The following is a 20,294-nucleotide window of genomic DNA, read 5'->3' as shown; positions in this document are numbered from 1 at the left end:
AGTTGTGATGCACAGGCTTAGTTGCTCCGCGGCACGTGGGATCTTCCCGCACCAGGGCTTGAACCTGTGTCCCTTGCATTGGCAGGCGGATTCTTAATGACTGCGCCACCAGGGAAGTCTCTCTGCCAGGGTTTCTTATCTGAACCTCAGAACTCAATGATTTGAATGACTGTTTCTCAGGTTTTTTAAAGATGGTGTATGAAAAAAAATAAAGATGATATATGAATATTATCATTCTAGACGTATAAGAACAAAGTTAATTTATTACCTTCAATGGATACTTTAGGGCATCAGGAATTAATTTTCTTTTGAGACCCCCCACTAAAAAAGGTGTAGTCTGAGTTTGTTTCCTTCTATTGCCCTTGCATAAATTTTACACTCCTTTGGAACATTTGTCATATTAGAATTATTTGTTTGTATATTATATATTATTTTTTGTCAGCTTTTCCATTTAGGTTGGACATCTAGAGAACAGTCTATCTTATTTATTCTCACACCCCAGTACACGGCACCATGCCTGATATAGTGTTGATGTTCAATAAATTTTAGTGAATATAGATAGATACAGATGCTGAGGATTATATTGACTTCCTTAAAGTAGTTTAGCTTCATTTTTTTCACCATGACTATACTCCACGTTCTTCATTCCCTTTTCAAACTTATTTTTGTATTTGCTTTCTTTCTTAAATGAGCACCTTAATATTTGCTACCCTATTCTCTACTTGTCTATATATCACACTTCAGCAATTTTCTTGTTCCTTGTGGATGCTTTGCCTGCTTAAATAGAGCTAAGTGCTCCTATTGGTATGGATTTTTGGAATCTCTAGTGTCAGATTTATAAGAAATTAAAGTCATTGATTAATTGACAGCTACACGGAAAATTGTATGAGATGATGCTTTTGCCTAATTTTATTTGAATAATAATGTTGCTTTTATAGTATTTATAATTTGTGTTATCTATTTCCATTTTCTCAGTTGATAATTTTCACTATACATTATTATACTTACCCTTTGAGTGTTTGCTCTATGAATTGATTTCTCATCCAGATGGTAATTTCCCTCCATTCTTTTTGCACCCCTATCTGTCCAGTATGTAGAGATGGAAATAGATATTGGTTGTTATTTGATGTCATTTTGTCAAGTATATGCTATGTTCATCAAGAACAAAAGAGTTAATCCTTCGAATTGACAGAAGCACAAACAATGATGAGGTATCAGTTCTCTCTCAGACTCTGGAGGATAATGACAGTACAGCTTCTCTTCATGGAAAAGACCCTGTAGTTGTTAGATTATGTACTTTGGAATGTCAGAATGGGTTCTTTGCCAGAGTGTGATTGTTTCAATTTTTATCAAGCAAATAGTAAAGTAGACCATAGTTTTCTAACAATATTAGAATAAAACAAAAAATTTGTCTTCATGTCTCCGTACCTGCCTAGCCTATGAAGATTGATAGGACACATTCACTATTTTGTTAACTGCCGTAGAATCAGCAGTAGGTTTCTGTTCTGTTGCATTGTTTTTCTCCTCTCCTTAACGCTTGGGATAAGTGTGCTTTTTTGAGGTTGATTAGAAACATGTTTTCAAACTGTCTGAATTGGTGAAATGTTAAACCATTCCAAGATTGGAAGTAGCTTAGTGTGTGTGGAGAAAACCACATTGCTAGTGGACTAAGATGTCAGAAGACCTGTGAATCCTGACTATATTATGTTCTGTTTCCTGAATTTGTTCATAACTTCTTATAGCCTCAGTTTTCTCTTGTTGTGAAAATCAAATAAAAACATACACAGTAATATTTATATAGCCTGTATGGAACAAATGTGAAGTGGCATTACTTTCTGTGTTTGGTTGATAGGGTATTATTAAGCCAGCTCCCATTTTCTACTGCTTGAATACATTCTCCATATTCTTCTTGACCCTTTATAATGCATCCAACCTTGAAAACCCTCTTCCTCATGAAAAACTTGAGTATTTTTTAAAATGTGCTAGACACTGCTAAATAAAAACTTAACTAGTAAATAGCAAAGTTAGAATTCAAATCCAGGTCCTTTTACCCCTGAGCTTGTGCCATTAACCAATATACGCTATCAACTATCAACATTTTTTTATCGTCATCAATGTTAGAATGGTGATCTTGAGAATCTTACTGTTCAGAGATAACTGTTAATTAAAAGGGAGCTATAGGAAGCTTGACAAAGAAAATTATAGAAATTCTCAACATGACACTGTTCTAGTAGGTGTATTTGTAGTCAAAACAAACAAACAAAAAAAATAGAATCAGTGTGAACTGAGTACTGTGTGGCCTATTGTGGCTGATGAAGTGGAACCCATCACTTCTCTGTTCAGAAAACTCAGAAATGTGTGTGGGTAAGTCTAGAACATCCAAGTAATCGTGCATTAATGTGATTTAAAATTTACTAAATGCAATAATACTGTTACTCGAAAGATGCCAGGTTTTTCTTTTAATTCTTTAAAGCAATCTTTCAAAATTTTTTTGAATTTTATTAATTTTTTTATGCAGCAGGTTCTTATTAGTTATCCATTTTATACATATTAGTGTATATATGCCAATCCCAATCTCCCAATTCATCACATTTCATCATTTGAATTTCTTTCAAATTTTTATTAATCCATTTTTGTTTATGTACCAGAAGAAGTATCTGATTTCTTGTACAAAGTTTATGTTTACAACACAGCAGCATTTTATTTCTCTTCAGGGAGATGTCATTCTCTCAAGTCTTGTTCTGTATTGCTTAGAATAGGTTGTTTTTCTTTTGTAATTTTCTGAAACTTTATGAGGTTTTTAAAAAGATAATTAAAAGATCCCTAGAGTTAGTTGCTTACATTGCATGGAAGGAGACAGGTGTGTGCTTCTATTTTTATATGTGCACTTTAGTGAAAATTACCCCTCCCCCCTCATTAACAAGGTGAATTTTTGAATGAGAAAGTGCTAACTTAGGATACTTGTCTCATGAATTTATCTTTCCAGGTTTGAACTTTAATTATATCACTCCCTCAGATTTAGATATAAATACAGCTTCTAAGTACTGTCAGCAGAAGCAACCTATAAAATTGATGTCCGTATCATTTTTATAAATCCAACATTTAAGAAAAAGTAAAAAATATAGTTCTTAGAAAAGCCAATCAGATTTAAATTTATTCTATAGAACTGATACTCTGCTATTACAGACACATGCGGTCTCCACCAACCTTTTTCTCTTGGCTGTTTATTTCAGTTTCCTCTGCTTTTTCTTTCTTTCTTTTCAAACAAATGATTCTTTGCCAGCAGCATTCTTTCAATCTATCCAATTTGGTTCAGTATTGAAAGTTTTTCTGCTACCTTTGTTACTCAGGGTCATTTCCACCCAGATGAATAATATTACCCAGGAGCAGTATTTTAGAACCTTTAAGGATCTGTTTTTCTTTATCATTGCTGTTCACATTATATCTCTGAGGCATATATTATGTAAATAAAAGTTATATTTTGAAGTCATATAAAATATACTTAATATATATTTTTATATGCTCATTCTTTTATATTTTTAGGTAAGTAAATTTCAGATATTAATTTCAGCAGAAAGTTTTTGATTTTAAATGATCTTTTGCTTATAAAGTAATCTCTAGGTAATAGAAACTGAGAGATAAAGCAAATGCTTATGTGTTGGAAATAAATGTCTTTGGTTGTTGCCCCTGGACTGTGTTTTCCTTTTGCTAACCTGTGAGGATCACATGAAATAATTGCATTTTGGGGATATTTTCTCACTTTTGAGTTCTGTAGCTTCTCATCTCTTTTTAGAGTAAGGCATTGCTAATGGGTCTCTTTTCAAGGCAATTTCTGTCTTTTCTCATTTGTGAGCTTTTTTTTTTTTGCCTGTTTTACCACAGAATTGAAATATAAGTTGGCCAAAAAGATCAAACTCTCACAGTTAATTCAGTAGGCATTTATTGAGGGCATTGTATGTTGTGTTAAGTCCAAGTACGTCAAAGAAATAAAAATGAAATCAAATTAGCGAGCTGTTCTAAGGCAGTGCATTTGTTTTCTATTGCTGCATAACAAATTTCCACAAATTTAGCAGCTTAAAACAATACACATTTATTATCTCATGTTTTTTTGTGGCTCTGGAGTCTGGGTACAGTTTAGCTGGTTCTCTGCTCAGAGTCTCACAAGGCTGCAGTCAAGGTATTGGCCAGTCTACATCTAGGGACCTGAATGGAGAAGAATCCTGTTCTGGGCTCATTCAAGTTGTTGGCAGAATTTGTTTGGTGGCTTTGGCAGCTGTATGATATAGGCCCCAGATTTTGGTTGGCCATTGGCTGGGTGGTGATCACCCTTAGTTCCTAGAGGCTGCCCACAGCTCCTTCCATGTGGGCTTCTCCAGTGTGGCTGCTTACCTCATTAAGCCTGCAAGGGGAGTCTGTAGCTCCAGTCTGCTGGTAAGATGGAGGCTTATTTAATGTAACACAATCATGCGAGTGATATCTCATTACCTTTGCCATATTCTGTTGACTAGAAGAAAGTCATAGGTCCTGCTTACGCTGAAGGAGACGGGATTACACAAAGGCATGGACACCAGGAGGTGGGATCATGGAGGTCACTTTCGGATCATTCTGCCTCAGGCAAGATGTAAATAAATGGGTGATAAGTAAACCTTGAGTGATTAAAAATGGTACATTTTATTGCTTATATATATTATGTTCATGCTGGGATTAGATTAGACAGTGTTGAAGCTGGGCCATTACTGTGATTGGCACTTTGTTGAAGCATGGTTTCTACTTTGACGAGACTGTGTGCAAGCTAAGGATGAGGTCTATCTCACGAAGCCCTGCAGTCTGTGTGCCCTAGCATTCCAAAGACATACCTACATATATTTGAGCCTCCATAGTAGAGGCCAGAATTTCTTTCTCTCCACATTTTATTCATTAAGATTTCAGAATTGTCATCAAACTTTTAATATAGTTAAGTTGCTTTTGTTTAAAGTAGCAAGCAATGCAGACATAAATGATAAGTTTCTTATTAGGTTGAATAAAAGTCTCATTAAAATAATCATTTAGACATGTATAGAGGATAATTTTTTTTAGATTTATATGTTCTCGGAAAGCAGCAATATGTTATATTTTTAGATTTCATAATAACGTTAGGGTTTCTTTTTTTGCTTCAACTTATTCAGTTATTTAAACAGGTAATGAGATTAGTTCCATTGAATTTTTTCACCTTTTCTTATTTTTCCTCCTACTTAATACTAGGCCTTGTTTTACATTGCTCAGTTGATATCATGAATTTAATGACTTAGAACAGTGACCTTTAATTTTGGCTATAGATTAAAATAAAAGATATCAAATTTCTCAGTGTCCTGCCTCTGCAACCTCAGTTTATTTATGCCAATATGAGCTGCTTTAATTTTCAAGATTTCTGGATTAAATTCACATTTAAAAAATTTTTTTAATCTTGGGAAATATACCAATTTAATAGTGAAAGTAAAAAAAAGTTGATATTTGTAGATATTTTTGGAAGTTAAATTTGTAGAATAAATCATAGTCTTAAAAATAATTGTTTATACATTTTTCTTTTTTTTAAATTGAAGTATAGTTGATAAGAATTCTGTTTATACATTAAAAAAACCTTTTCTATTAAGAAGAACTGCAACAACAAGAAAAAGTGGGTGGAAGGGACTTGAATAGATATATCTTTTCCCCTGGCTGTATTCTTTTGATCTTGTTTTATAACACGAGTTATGAGAGCAGTGATGACAACCTATGTGGAGAAGAGTAGGATGTACTGTACCCAGTTGCATTTATAGATGATTTATAAGTTTGGCTTGGAGGGCTGGTGTGTGTGTGTGTGTGTGTGTGTGTGTGTGTTTTGGGGGGCGATAAGGGAGGAGAGGTTGATTGAGAAGTGGAGATGGTGTTCTGAGTTGTGCTAACTTTAATTGTTTAGAATTGACTGATGTGGACCACATCTCTAAATTGGGGACACTAAGCTCCAATTAAGGTATAAACTTCTTAAGTACAAACTTTCACTTTTCCATGGAATTTGTGCTTTGTCTTATTTTGCATTTTTTCCACACTTGAGTGATAATGCGTGCACGTGTGTGTATGTGCACACACACACAAATGCATGGCTAGATGCTCTGGGAATTTTAACAACCACCAACCCCTGATCCCCACCTCCCTCAAACACACATACCACACACTTGCCATTCCTCCTTTACCCATAGCACTTATACCTTCCAGTCATTATTCTTTGTCTGTCTCCAGTGGACTGTAATATCCGAGGGAGATGTTTTTGTCCATTTTGTTCACTTTGTACAAAAAAGGTGAACAAAATATATTTTACAAGATATTTTTATCTGTTCACCTTCTACAAGAGGTCACTAGATTTTGTTGACAAAGTCAGTAGTTTGGTCACTTGATATATACTATGTAAGTTATGTTGCCATCTTTTTCGTACTCAGCATTGTGCCAGTGTGGTGTATGTCTATGTTGGGATGGTGGCGGTGGCTGTGGTTATATATACTTTCAGCCTGTCACACCTCACATGATTATATTGTGGTTATATTGTGGTGATAGGTAGTATGTGTAAAAATTAGCAAATGATACAAGACCTTATAAAATTAAGTGCTAAATTATATGGTAGTAGGAATTGATCAAAGATCATCCTGTTGGATTGGGCAAGAGACAGCTTCCTGGCATAGGTGGACCTTGCCCTGGACTTTTAAAATTATAGAGGGTAAGGAAGGATATTCTAGGAAAGGAGCCCTTGTGCTGCCTCCTTGCTGGACTTTCTCTGATTTTACCCACATCCTTTAGGATTTATTTTTAAAAAGGAAACACACTAAAACATTATTCACCATCTTCTACCATGATCTGGCATATAGCACATAATTAAATTTAAATATTATAATGTAATTACTTATATACTGTTTTTTACTCAAAACAAAACAAAAAAATGTCTTAGACATATTGTTGATGTTACCTTAGAGATATTTGTTAAAAAGCAAGCAGATAGAATGTGTTTTCTCTTTCAGTGAGGGGGAAAGAATCCTCAGAAGACAGTATGGATCTATTTAGCACCCAGTTATATTTTCTCATTAACTGTCCACCAGTTTCCCATTGCCTTTATGCCCTAGAAATGACAAGTGATCCTACTGAATTTTAGTTAGCTAGGACTAATAGAGCAAAGGATACTTCTGGAAGGGAAATTGACTATAAATGTGATAAAGAGAGAGCCAGTAATTAATAAGATGGGCAATTTTTGATACACATTTGCTGTACTCTTTTTGTATATATTTTAATTGTATATATGTAGAAGATCCTCATGTTTTTTGATAATGTTCACTTATCCTAAAATTTTTATACTGGTTCTAGTTAAAGGTAAGCATGTTACTGTGTTTCTGTTTTTCTTCTAGTAAAATCATTGATCATTTTGCAGTAATGGCTGCGACTAATCTGCTCATTAATTTCCTTGTTGCAAGAGGCTTTGCCTAACACACTAGATACAATTTGAGGAATGGACAACAAAGTCAATAAGTAAGATATTTTCCAAAATCCAGTTATCTTTCAGGGTTTATTAAGCAAATCACTAATACACAGATATTATGCCTTTGAAATGAGGTTTGCCACATAACATCATCAAATCTTGGTGTGTTTGATATCGTATGTAGCCAATTAATTAGCCGCCTTTGTTTTCAATTGATTTTTGCTGTTCAAAAGTAAATTCCCTAAATATTCTTTTTATAGTGTTATATCTCTCAAAAAACTGCACGTGAATGAGAATTTTAGTATACTTCATTTTTTTTTTTTTTTTAAATTTTTTTATTTATTCATCTTTGGCTGCATTGGGTCTCCGTTGCCGCGCACGGGCTTTCTTCATACTTCATTTTTGATGAAATAGACATGTAAGCTTATTACTTACATTGATTTATAAGTACATGATAATAGTCAACACTGAGTTACATTTTTGTAGTTCTTAGGTATTACCACCCTTTATCTACTTGTATATGTTTCTCAGTAACTGTTGACTAAATGGATTATAGCATGTGTGAAAAGATGTAAAATGAATACTTCTAAAATTATAATAATGAAAAGTCATAAAAATGCCATGAGCAAACATTTGCTCTGTTTATGAACAGATTTCCCAAGTTGTTCCTAAGTTGTTATAAAATTCATAATATATGTTTTTGAAAACAGACAACCAGCCAAAACCATATGTATTTTCTTCCTTACTGATATAGAAAATATTTGAGTGTGTATTTCTCTTCATTTAAAAATAAACTATAGAATAAATTCCCAGAAGTGAAATTATTAAATCAAAGGGTCCATAAGTTTAAATTTTTGATAGGTACTATAAATTGGGCTATTTCACATTTCTGTTTGTAACATATGATACCACTTTTTCTCCTAACACAGCATCTTTTCAAGTATTTGATCTTTCCCAGTTACACAGGAGATAAATGGTATCTCTGTGAAGTTTTCATTTACATTTCTCATATCATGAGTGAGCCATTTGTATTGCATTTTCTGGGAACTATCCATATCTTTTGTCTTACTGGGAGGTTGATCTTTTTTCTTACTCTTGTATTAGCTCTTTATATTGGGAAAATTTGACCTTTGCTTGGATCTAATGAATTGCGAGTAGTTTGCTTTTTTTTTTGTTCTTGGTTTCTTTTTGTTTTCCAGATTAGACTATCTTTTGTTTTTCTGACTTTGGATCATGTTTTAAAATTTTTTTATGTAGTTGAGTTTGCCAATTTGGTCTTTTGTGACTTGTGAGTTTCATGTTGAAGTTGAAAAGAACCTTCACTGCTCTAAGGTTATAAAAGACTTCTCCCAGCATTTATTCCAGTACTTTTATGGTTTAATTTTGTGCATATAAGTTTTTGATCCACTTGGAATATATTCTTTTGTAAGGTGTGAAGTGTGGAAAAAATAAACTTTTTTCTAGATAGCTATCTTGTTCTAACACCATTTGTTGACGTCTGTCTTTTGCACTGATTTTTTTTTTTTTTCGTGGTACGTGGGCCTCTCACTGTTGTGGCCTCTCCTGTTGTGGAGCACAGGCTCCGGATGTTCAGGTTCAGCGGCCATGGCTCACAGGCCCAGCTGCTCCGCGGCATGTGGGATCTTCCCGGACCGGGGCACGAACCCGTGTCCCCTGCATCGGCAGGCGGACTCTCAACCACTGTGCCACCAGGGAAGCCCTGCACTGATTTAATGTGCCACCTTTATTCTATGTGAAAACCTTTATATATTTTGGGTCTATTTTTGGACTTTCTGTTCCATTCCATTGATATGTATATTTTCCTTTATCATAAGCTTAAGTATTTCATAGAGCTACTCATCACTTACTCTTTTACAGATTTCCCCAAATTCTGAACTTAAATGTAAACTATTTTTTGTTTATTAACCTGGGGGTGGTGTAAATTTGGGCAATCCACCTTGGGTTTTTATTTTATTCTAGGATTTTTTACTCATCTCCCTCCCCTTAGTCTCTTTCTTGTACCCAGAACTCAGAGCCTGAATTGATCTAAACTTCCTTGTTGTCTTTTTGGGCCCCCAGCCATATTTTTTTCTGGTCCTTCTTTCACAGAGCATACAACCATTTGAGAGTTTCATAGCAGATTGATTGTTCTCATTTCCTGCATCTCTTCTGCCAAGTGTGAGTGTAATACTCAGTCCCATAGCATTTGTGGGTTTTTTTGGGTTGATAGTGTACCTGAGGACTACCCAATTTCCTTCTTTTCTGACTTGGGGGATTTTTTCTTGCTAAATTAGCAATATATTTAATTATTGAAAAGCTATTTAGTTATATTTTATCAGTGTTGCTAGATATTTATGGTGTGAGAGCTTCTACCATGTTGCCAGAACTGGAAGTCTAAATATTACACATTTAAAACCACCTTTCCTATCTTGGCAGTGAATGAATAGTGATTTATAATTTTCTCTTATACCTAGATTAGATAATGTGTATAAAGGTTAAACTTTAGCTGGTCTTTTTTTTTTTTTTTTTTTTTTTTTTTGCTGTACGCGGGCCTCTCACTGCTGTGGCCTCTCCCGTTGCGGAGCACAGGCTCCGGACACACAGGCTCCGCGGCCATGGCTCGCGGGCCCAGCCGCTCCGCGGCATGTGGGATCTTCCGGGATAGGGGCACGAACCCGTGTCCCCTGCATCGGCAGGCGGACTCTCAACCACTGCGCCACCAGGGAAGCCCTAGCTGGTCTTTTGATATTAGTATTCATCTTTTTTCTACATATAAGCCAGGGTTTAGAAAAAACAAAAATGACATGTTTGTCATTGTTTCTAAGTTAACATTGGACACAAATTATTTTCTTTATTTTCTTGAATACTGCTAATAAGTGTTAGTAGAGGTTTATTTTTCAAGCTTGTGACTGGTTTATTTTTGGCCATATCTATGGTAGGTGGCTTTCTACTTAAGGGAGCTAAAATTGAAAATAGGGGCCAGGTCTGCAGTAGCATATATGAGAGAGTATAAGGTGGCAAGATACCATAGTGAAGTTGAAAGAGTAACAGCTCGGTGGTCAGACAGTCAAAGCTAGATGCCATTCTCAGTAGGATGATGAGAGGAGGTAGACCAGAGTAGGAGGACACATCTGTGATCAGAGCTGGTTGATGAATTTTGAGGTTAGTAGACTAGATGAGTGAAAACATATTTACTAATTAATCCTGAAGGTAGCCCTATCGAAAATATATTGTCGTTCCTATTTTACAGATGAGGAAGTTGAAGATTGGGAGGTTAAAAAATCTTGAGCTAGTAAATGATAGAGCTAGGACTTGGACATAGTAATAAGTAGTTCCAAAATTTATGTGCTTAATCTTTATACTGACTTAATAATGAAGCAGGTTTTTGGGGTCAGTTTTCATCTTTTTTTGTGTGTGTGTGTTTGTTACGCGGGCCTCTCACTGTTGTGGCCTCCCCCGTTGCGGAGCACAGGCTCTGGACGCGCAAGCTCAGCGGCCATGGCTCACGGGCCCAGCCGCTCCACGGCATGTGGGATCTTCCCAGACCGGGGCACGAACCCGTGTCCCCTTCATCGGCAGGCGGACTCTCAACCACTGCGCCACCAGAGAAACCCAGTTTTCATCTTTTTGTTAATTTGTTAGACTTAACTGTAGAAAATGTTCACCCCTTTAACATGCTTGTGTGAATGCTGGCTGGCTGGGTCTAGGCTGGGTCACACAATAAGTGTATATAATTAAGTCTTTGCGTAGCTCTTGTAGAGTTACTCTCTTATCCCTGTACGTGTTTATTAAGAATAAAAAATTAACAAATTTCTTTGTTGGTGATTTTTAAAATACAACACTGTTATTAAAATAAAACAAGCTAGCTATTAACTTCATGAATAACAGTACATGTTACCTTTCCATACTCTGTGCACCCTACTAGATTTGGGAGGCAAAATCTAATTTGACATTAGGAAGCTCTCAATTAATCATTAGATAATTTATATGAGTTTCCCTTAGCATGATTCTGGGAGGTGGTTTATAATAAAATAATGGACAATGTAAGTAAGATGGAAGCTTACCATTGTTTTTGGATGAACTAGATTAAAAAAAAAAAGAGTACTATTAATGATCCAAAAGCTCCCTGGGAGACAGACATAAAATGTTTTTAGGATGTTCAGAAGACCTGGATGTCCTTCTGTAAAATGGGCTTATTAATTGCTTTAATGGTTGTAAAATTGGGACCATCAATCAAACAACTCTTTAAATAATGAGATTTCTTTGGGCTCAGTTAGCTTTATTCCTTTTCCTTATTAATTTGAATCTGAATGGTAGTGAACTGATTTGTCATTCCCTCCCTTATAGCATGAAGATGAGGTCAAAAGGAGTAAGCTTGTTACTTTCCACTTTAAAATTACAAAAATTTAATTTTATTTATTTGCTTAGTTTATTTGGTTTTCTTTGCTGGTTCCCCCATCTTTAAATGAGGGAGTGCCCCAAGACTCTGCCTTAAACTGGTCTCCACCTAAATACATTCCCTAGGCAAACCTAGACGTTTGGATTTGTCGATGAATCCAAATACATGTCGTGAACCTCTTCTGCTTCACTTAAACTCCTTTTAACTAGGTGTTTAATATCTTTTGGATATTTAACACCAGTCAATCAGTCACTCAGTCTAAGAACGTAGGAGTTATCCCTGAATCCTCTTTCACCTCCCACATCTACTCTTCTGGCAAGTGTTGTTACTCTTCCTTCAAAATATATCCAGACTCTACCATGTTCTTCACTTGCTACTCTGATTCAAACCATCTATGATCTTGCATGTAGACTGATAGATTAATTTTCTAATTGGTTTTCTTGTTTTTCCTTTGTCCCCCCTTCTATACAATTTGGTATCTTCACAGCGTGGTGGGGGGGTGGATAAAAAAAGAGTAAACTAGATCATGTCCTCTTTCTTGCTCAAAACTTGTATTCATTCTGTCATATTCAGGGTAAAATCAGGCTCCTTATAGTGTCCTACAAGGCCTTGCCTAATCAGAAATCTTCCTTTGTCTCTGATTACCTCTCTTATCACCCTCCATCTTGCTCACTCTTGTCTGGTCACTCGGAATTTTTTGTTTCTTGAAAATAATAAAGTCATTTCCGCTTGTGGGCCTTCAGCACTTACTGTTTCCTCTACCTGCAAAGCTTACGTCGATTACTGACGACTTCCTCTTTCACATCCTTATGATAGTTGCTCAGGTGTGTCCCCTCTTCAGAGAGGCCTTCTCTGTCTGAAATTTCTCCATTCTACTCAGTCACTTCTAGCCCCTTACTCTGCCTTTGTTTCTAGCTCGTAAAGCTCCTTGACATATTAGTGTGTGTGTGTGTCTGTGTGTGTTTGTGTGTATGTGTGTGTGTCTGTGTTTTCCGACTAGAATCCAAGCTTCACTATAGCCTAAGTGCCTAGGATAGGACTTGGGATATAATAGGTACTTAGTCAGTGTTTGATGTATAAATAACTGAGCTTCCTTTATGCCTTTTAATTATATTTTATCCCTCCTAATCCCACAAGGAATTTGAAGTGGCTTAAAAAATACTTCTAAGTGTAATAAAGTAGAAAACATCAGGCATGCAAAATATAGATAGAATAGAAATGACTGGTGGGAAATTAAATATGCAGGTCATGCAAGGTTTTACCTGGTTCTTAATATGGATCAGGAATTTGGCTCTGAGGTCTTAAGTGCCAAAATGAAAAGAAGAACACTTTTTCCATATGGAGAAAACATTCTTCTACTTTAGAGAAACACAGCTTTTCCTTGCAATTCAACAACTGTCCTACAGTACATAAAGTAATAAATTTTTTATGGCAATTTTCAATACCTATCTTAAGTAACTGGAGAGATGATGCCAGGGTAAGTTCAGGGAAAGCAACTCTCTAGAAACTGATAAGTTACTCATACACATTCATATTTGCTCCCTCCCTCTGTGCCTTCCTCCACCAAAAAAAACCATGCATGCATGCTTCTCTGAGTAAGGTGGTGGAGCTTACTTTAACATGATTGTCAAGGTATAGCAGCTGATTTCTGACAAAGCAGTGAATTACAACTTACTGTTCTTAAAATGGTTAGTCCATTCCAAAGCAAGTTAAAAATTATCCAGATGCTATGCCTTCCATTGAACAAGGCTTAGTGTAGGTGCTCAAATAAATAGCTGATAATAGTACTATTTTGATCAAGTCTTTATTAGTCTTTATTAGGAAGTTTTGACATCTGGCATTTTAGATTCAGAACTAATGAAGCAAATTACTAGTGAGCTTCATAATATGCTGACTCCAGAATTCTTAATACATGAGTGGAGAATTAATTGCATTTTAATAGAGAAAATTCCCATCACTTCAGCCTGTTTACTTGATTAGATTGAAATTGAATGTATTTGAAATTAGTTTTAGGTAAATCTTTTATTAGGATCGTCACTGAGTTATTAATGATTGAACCAAATCCTTCAAATTATTGTATGATTTAAATAATTCAAGTTTTTGGAGAAGAACCGGTTTAAGATATGTTATAAATAGTATTGGTCAGTGGTAGCATACTAACTTGGAAATAACCACACTGAGTTCTAAAGATTCATTTCATGTTTTAATATACTCTTTTCTTTTGAACTTACCACTTCTATTCTTATATCTCAGGCTTTCTTTTGGTGTAAGGAAGAGAATATTTGGGAGATGGAAGACAGTTATACATCCTGTCAGTATGTTTTCCCTATTTAGAGTTGATAGTTTGGTTAGGTGTCTGTTAGGGGAAAAAAGTGAATTGGCTGTATGGTGCAGTGTTTTTGCAACACATCACTAATCGTGAGAGGAATTTGTTTTCTTAAAGCATTTCCTTTCACTTGTTCCTTCCTTTCTTGTGATTTTGTTCTCACATTGTCTCCTTTTATTACTGTAACTGTCTTGACTCTGCACAGCTGTCCTTTTTCTTGTCTATATTGTTCCATACATGTTGTCTCTTTTGTCCCCAGTCTTCCCTCACTCTTGTCCCAGAACTCTTATTAGCTCTCTACCACCCCCCAACTTTATTTCACCTCTATCTGTAATTACTATTTTCTTTTTCCTAGATTGACATAAGAAAATTCAATTTGTCTTTGTTTTCATTACCAGGAGAGACCTCTAAAGGGTAACAGTGGAACTTTGAAAAAAGCAATTAGATTGGGATTTTGACCAATATTAATTGCTTTTGTGGTTTGGAAACTACATTAATTTTTTAGTAAAAAGAGTAATTTTCCTTGCTGTTTTCTATTAATGTAATTTATTCTTTTAAAAATACATAGGAAAGATAGCAATAGGTGCCCAGTGCAACACACATTTTCTTTATTTAGTGAATTCGCTATCAAAGGATTTGTTCAAGTAGAAATAATATTTCAATTTCTGAGAGAGGTTATGGGCTCCAGCATTTGGAAAGTAGACTAAAGTTTCCTACAAACAATGTTTCTAAAGTTTTTAAAATCAGTGACATTGTAGAGTCCTGAGAAGAACATGAGCTTCAGTGTTTGAGATTATAAAATTTGAGTTTGATGGGTCTGTGTTTAGAACCTCCCTCTATCTCTTTTAGCAGGATAATTGTTAAACTTATTTTATTGTCAGTTTCATCACCTGTAAGATGCAGGAAATACCTCAAAAGGGAAGTTGTGAGGAGTAAATGAAATGTAAAACATCTAGCATGGTACCTGGCAGGTGGCATCTCTAATTAGCTACTGTTCTATAAAACTCTCAAAGAAAAGTTTAGTGACCTTCTGATCTGCTGGTAAGTCCATCTGGATTGGCACTCGTCATGCATCAGAGCTTAGGACAAATTTCACAATATCATGGCATGGATTAAGGAATAGGCTTTATTGGGAACAGGTGACATTTTATGGGGAAAAGCCAGGATCAGCAAGAAGAAGGTAAGGCATGGGTTTCCCATCCTTTTATTATTCCACACAGAGGGATGCCAGAGGTTTGACAGTCTGCTCAATATAAAGCATAGGTATTTATTCTAGTGAAGGTATCCTGTCCTATATATTATTCTTTCTTATGTATTAGAATACGTGGTAGATCAACCTCATATGTGAATTGTCACACAGACTACTTGGGAATCAGACAGAATAGTGTGGATGCCTGCAGTCATCTAAGAAATTCATCTGTCCAGCATGTGGAGACCTGGGGCCCATGGAACGTTGGGTTTTGCCCTGCTACGGGAAGAAGCTCTGGCTTTGTCTAAAGCTGAGTGAGGTCACAGAGCCTCTCCTGCTGGGAGAAGGGGATGAAGGAGTGATTCCAGCTCACTGACTAGGCACCCGGAGTGACTCCTGACTTCATTTACAGACAGTTCTACTTCTTGCATCATACTTTATTGTCCAGAGTCAGTGAATCCATTTTCTCAACTAATAAGTGTCAAATGTGAAATATTATATGTTTGTTTATTTTTATGCTATTTAAGTAAGTTAATGTCAGAATAGGTAACAGAAGAATGCATTTCAGAGTCTTTGAATGAATGTTGCTCCCAACAAAAATTGGTCTTGATTTGACCAGTCTCAGCTCAGCTTCACAAATAATTATTGGTTTGCCCATGTACAGTGTTAGGCACTTACTCTAGGAATTGAACAATGAGTAAGACAAAGTCCATATCCTCTGGGAGTTTGGTGTGGTATCTAAGAGGAGTAAAATAGAAGTAGCAGAATTTCTTAAAAATAGAAGTAGAGTGTAAGAAAAACCATGAAAGATAATCACCAGAAGACCGAGGGAAGAAAGTGAGAAAAGGTCTCAAAAGACAGCCAGTGTTGAATCTTAAACTTTCCTTTTGTGGGAGAACTTCAAGCATTTTTTAAAAAATTGAAGTATAGTTAATTTACGATGTTGTGTTAGTTTCTGGTGTACAGCACAGTGATTCAGTTATACATATGCGTGTGTATATAAATATTCTTTTTCATATTCTTTTCTGTTATGGTTTATTATAAGATATTGAATATAGTTCTTTGTGCTATACAGTAGGACCTTATTGTTTATATATTTTATGTATAGTAGTTTATATCTGCTAATCCCAAACTCCTAATTTATCCCCCCCCTTCCCCTTTGGTAACCGTAAGATTGTTTTCTATGTCTGTGAGTCTATTTCTGTTTTATAAATAAGTTCATTTGTATCTTTTTTTTTTAGATTCCACATATAAGTGATACTTGTCTTTCTCTGACTTATTTGTCTTTCTCTGACTTATTTCACTTAGTATGACAATCTTTAGTTCATCTGTGTTGCTGCAACTGGCATTATTTCATTCTTTTCTATGGCTGAGTCATATTCCATTGTGTGTATATATATTTGTGTGTGTGTATGTATATATATATGTACATACACACACACAACGTCTTCTTTATCTGTTCATCCATTGATGGACATTTAGGTTGCTTCCATGTCTTGGCTATTGTAAGTAGTGCTGCAATGAACATTGCGGTGCATGTATCTTTTCAATTTATGTTTTTCTCCGGATATATGCCCAGGAGTGAGATTGGATCATATGGTAACTCTATTTTAGTTTTTTAAGGAGCCTTCATACTATGCTCCATAGTGGCTGCACCAGTTTACATTCCCACCAACAGTGTAGGAGGGTTCCCACTTTTCCACACCCTCTCCAGCATTTATTATTTGTAGACTTTTTTTTTTTTTTTTTTTGCGGTACACGGGCCCCTCACTGTTGTGGCCTCTCCCGTTGCGGAGCACAGACTCCGGACGCACAGGCTCAGCGGCCATGGCTCACGGGCCCAGCTGCTCCACGGCATGTGGGATCTTCCCGGACCGGGGCACTAACCCGTGTCCCCTAGCATCGGCAGGCGGACTCTCAACCACTGCGCCACCAGGGAAGTCCTATTTGTAGACTTGTTGATGATGGCCATTCTGACCAGTGTAAGGTTGAATGTCTCATTGTAGTTTTGATTTGCATTTCTCTAATAATTAGCAATGTTGAGCATCTTTTCATGTACCTTTTGGCCATCAGTATGTTTTCTTTGGAGAAATGTCTATTTAAGTCTTATGTCCATATTTCTGATTGGGTTTTTTGTGTTTTTGTTACTGAGTTGTATGAACTGTTTGTATATTTTGGAAATTAAGCCCTTGTCAGTTGCATCGTTTGCACATACTTTCTGCCAGTCTGTAGGTTGTCTTTTCATTTTGTTTATGCTTTCCTTTGCTGTGCATCAAGCATATTGATAGCTCCTACATTTTCTAGTTTGTGGATAGGACAGTAGGAAGAAGAGTGATTTAAAAAAATAAAAAGTGTTGCTTGGCTGTGTAGCATAAGGAGTTTGGAGCTTAGCAAAAATTTCATTTTACTTCTTTGGGAAGTGTGGTTTACAGTAGTTTTTAGTAAGTGGTAGTCCAGAATATTACATTTTAGTGTTACAGATTTACTAGTGAAATAACAGGGACTCATTATAAGGTAGGAGAAAAATAAACAAATGAGCAAGAATCTGTCAACACCTTTCAGTCGCTGTCAAACTTTTTAAAATGTTTAAGTGCTAAAGAGGGTAGATGGAAATTATATTAATCACTGCATGCTCATCATGCAATTTACCGGAAAAAAAAGCACATTGAGAGGCAGAATACTTTTTTCTAGATGTTATGCTTTTGAGAGATTTAAAAAAAAATAGAGGTCAGTTTTAGTCATATATCTGGTCCTGCCATTAAAAAAAGAAAAAAAAAAGAAAAACACTTTTAAAATGCATTCCTTGAGAAATTCTTTGCGTTTTAAAGAAAATTGTTCGTTGTTGACCAGCTTTTGATTTCCATTTTATGGAGTTTCTGAGTATTGTTTAGGAAAATTATGATTCTCAGAGGAAAGTGTGGTCTCTGAGATGTTTCTAAGATATTTTATTAGTTATATGTGGTATTAAGGTAAGATCACAGACTAGGTTTTGGGGGTTGTTTTTTTTGGTGATCAATATCGGTTTTATTTTTGTTGTTTTTAAGTATAACTGATTTACAATATTATATTAGTGTCAGGTGTACAACATAGTGATTCAGTATTTTTATATATCATGAAGTGGTCACCACAGTAAGTCTGGTTACCATCTGTCAAAATTAAAAAAAAAGTTATTACAGTATTATTGGCTATATTTCCTATGCTGTACATTACATCCTGCGACTTATGTATTTTATAGCTGGAAGTTCTTACCTCTTAATCCCCTTTATTTTGCCCACCCCTCTACCCCAGGATTTAGAGTTCCAGCCCTAACCTTGCTGGTATTGTTATGTGATCTTGAAAACCTCTTAACTTCTACATATACAGGTTCATGCAGTGTTATTTTTCTAGGTGATTTTGGCCTTTTCATCCTGCCAGGTTCTGTATTTAATAATGCCAATATTTTAAAATCACCATTATATGGCTTTGTATAACACTATTTTATAAATGGTGTATTTTTAAGAATATCCAATTTTAAATGACTGGACATAATCCAAGCACATTTTGTTGACATGTGTACATGTAGGCTGGCCTTTGACCTTTCATTTGGTACTTTTTGCTTAGCTAACTTTTGTATACAACAGAAGGCAGAGCTTGGAAACTTGATGTATGTGTAGTTGTGAACATGGCTTGGACTGGACGTGGTAGTGAGGTTTATTATTTCTCTCTCAGTTAAGATATATCCTATTCATGTCTTGTGATTTACCAGCGTTAACCAATTTAGAAAAATGGCAGACACTGGAACTGTGGAAGCTGGTAGAGAAGTAGACAGCTTAGTTGCTTTCCCCAAGAGAGTATACCTTAGTGTCATATTGTTTCTAGTAGTTTTATAAATGCTGCCCCAAGTCTTTTAACTTAGTTTATTATCACCAGTAGCAGTGATTACCTTGTCTTGGGAGTTTGGGAGGTTGGCATCAGCATCTCTTAAATGTCTTAAAATGGCCTGTCAAAATTGGCTTAACTAACCTAGGTACCAAGGCCAGTTTGAGTTTATTATATATCTTTTTTTAAAAAGGAATCACAAATATTTCATAATAAATATTTTGTCATTGCTGCTTAATATATTGTAGTGCTCAGTAACCATTCTCATTACTTTATACATTGAAATTGGAGTTCACAGACTACAGTGAAATTAGTAGTGCATGGCCTTATTGACCATACAGAATAGAGAAAGATTAACATTTACTTATGGTTTGCTTCTTAATATAAGATGGACTTAATTGTATATTAAGCTCCTTAATATACAAGGACTGATCTAAGCTTAAAATAAATGAGGAACTTTGTTGGGCTATGTAGGCTCTCATCTATATGATTTTGTGTTTAGAATAAACACACATTATTTATAAAATTTAAAAATTTGGAAGTATTTGTAGAATGAGTCATTTAGGCAGTCTTTTAGATATAATTTATGAAGTGTCAATATCAAGTAATGAGACAAGTATCTCATACAAATAAATTCTATAATAGCTATGATTCTCATCAGAAAGGAGGTAGGGTTGGGGTCTTGTAATTTGAATAGAATATTCTTAGCAATGATCTTTTGGTTAAGATGCCAAAAGCATTGGCAACAAAAGCTGAAATAAGCAAAGGGACTGCATCAAACTAAAAAGCTCTACACAGCAAAGGAAACAAGTTAAAAAGGCAATCTATAGAATGGGAGAAAATATTTACAGATGATGTATCTGATAAAGGGTTAATATCTTAGATATATAAGGAACTCATACAACTTAAAAACAAAAAAACAAATAACCATATTTTAAAATGGGCAAACAACCTGAATAGACTTTTTTCCAAAGAAGATATACAAATAGGCAATAAGTACATGAAAATGTGCTCAACATCACTCATCATCAGAGAAGTTTAGATA

The 20,294-nt window shown here is 35.4% G+C and overlaps 1 protein-coding gene across 1 annotated transcript in view; it reads left to right on the top strand.

Moving 5' to 3' along the window:
• The window catches only part of DDX10 (DEAD-box helicase 10), a 291,661-nt gene that overhangs the window by 153,630 nt on the left and 117,737 nt on the right, over window positions 1-20,294 (top strand). The gene's annotated exons all lie outside the window — the stretch shown is intronic.

The sequence above is a fragment of the Mesoplodon bidens genome (genome assembly GCF_964165515.1).
Source record: "Mesoplodon bidens genome assembly, chromosome: 7".
NCBI classification, from domain to species: Eukaryota; Metazoa; Chordata; class Mammalia; order Artiodactyla; family Ziphiidae; genus Mesoplodon; species Mesoplodon bidens.
This window is presented reverse-complemented; position numbering and strand designations above follow the sequence as displayed.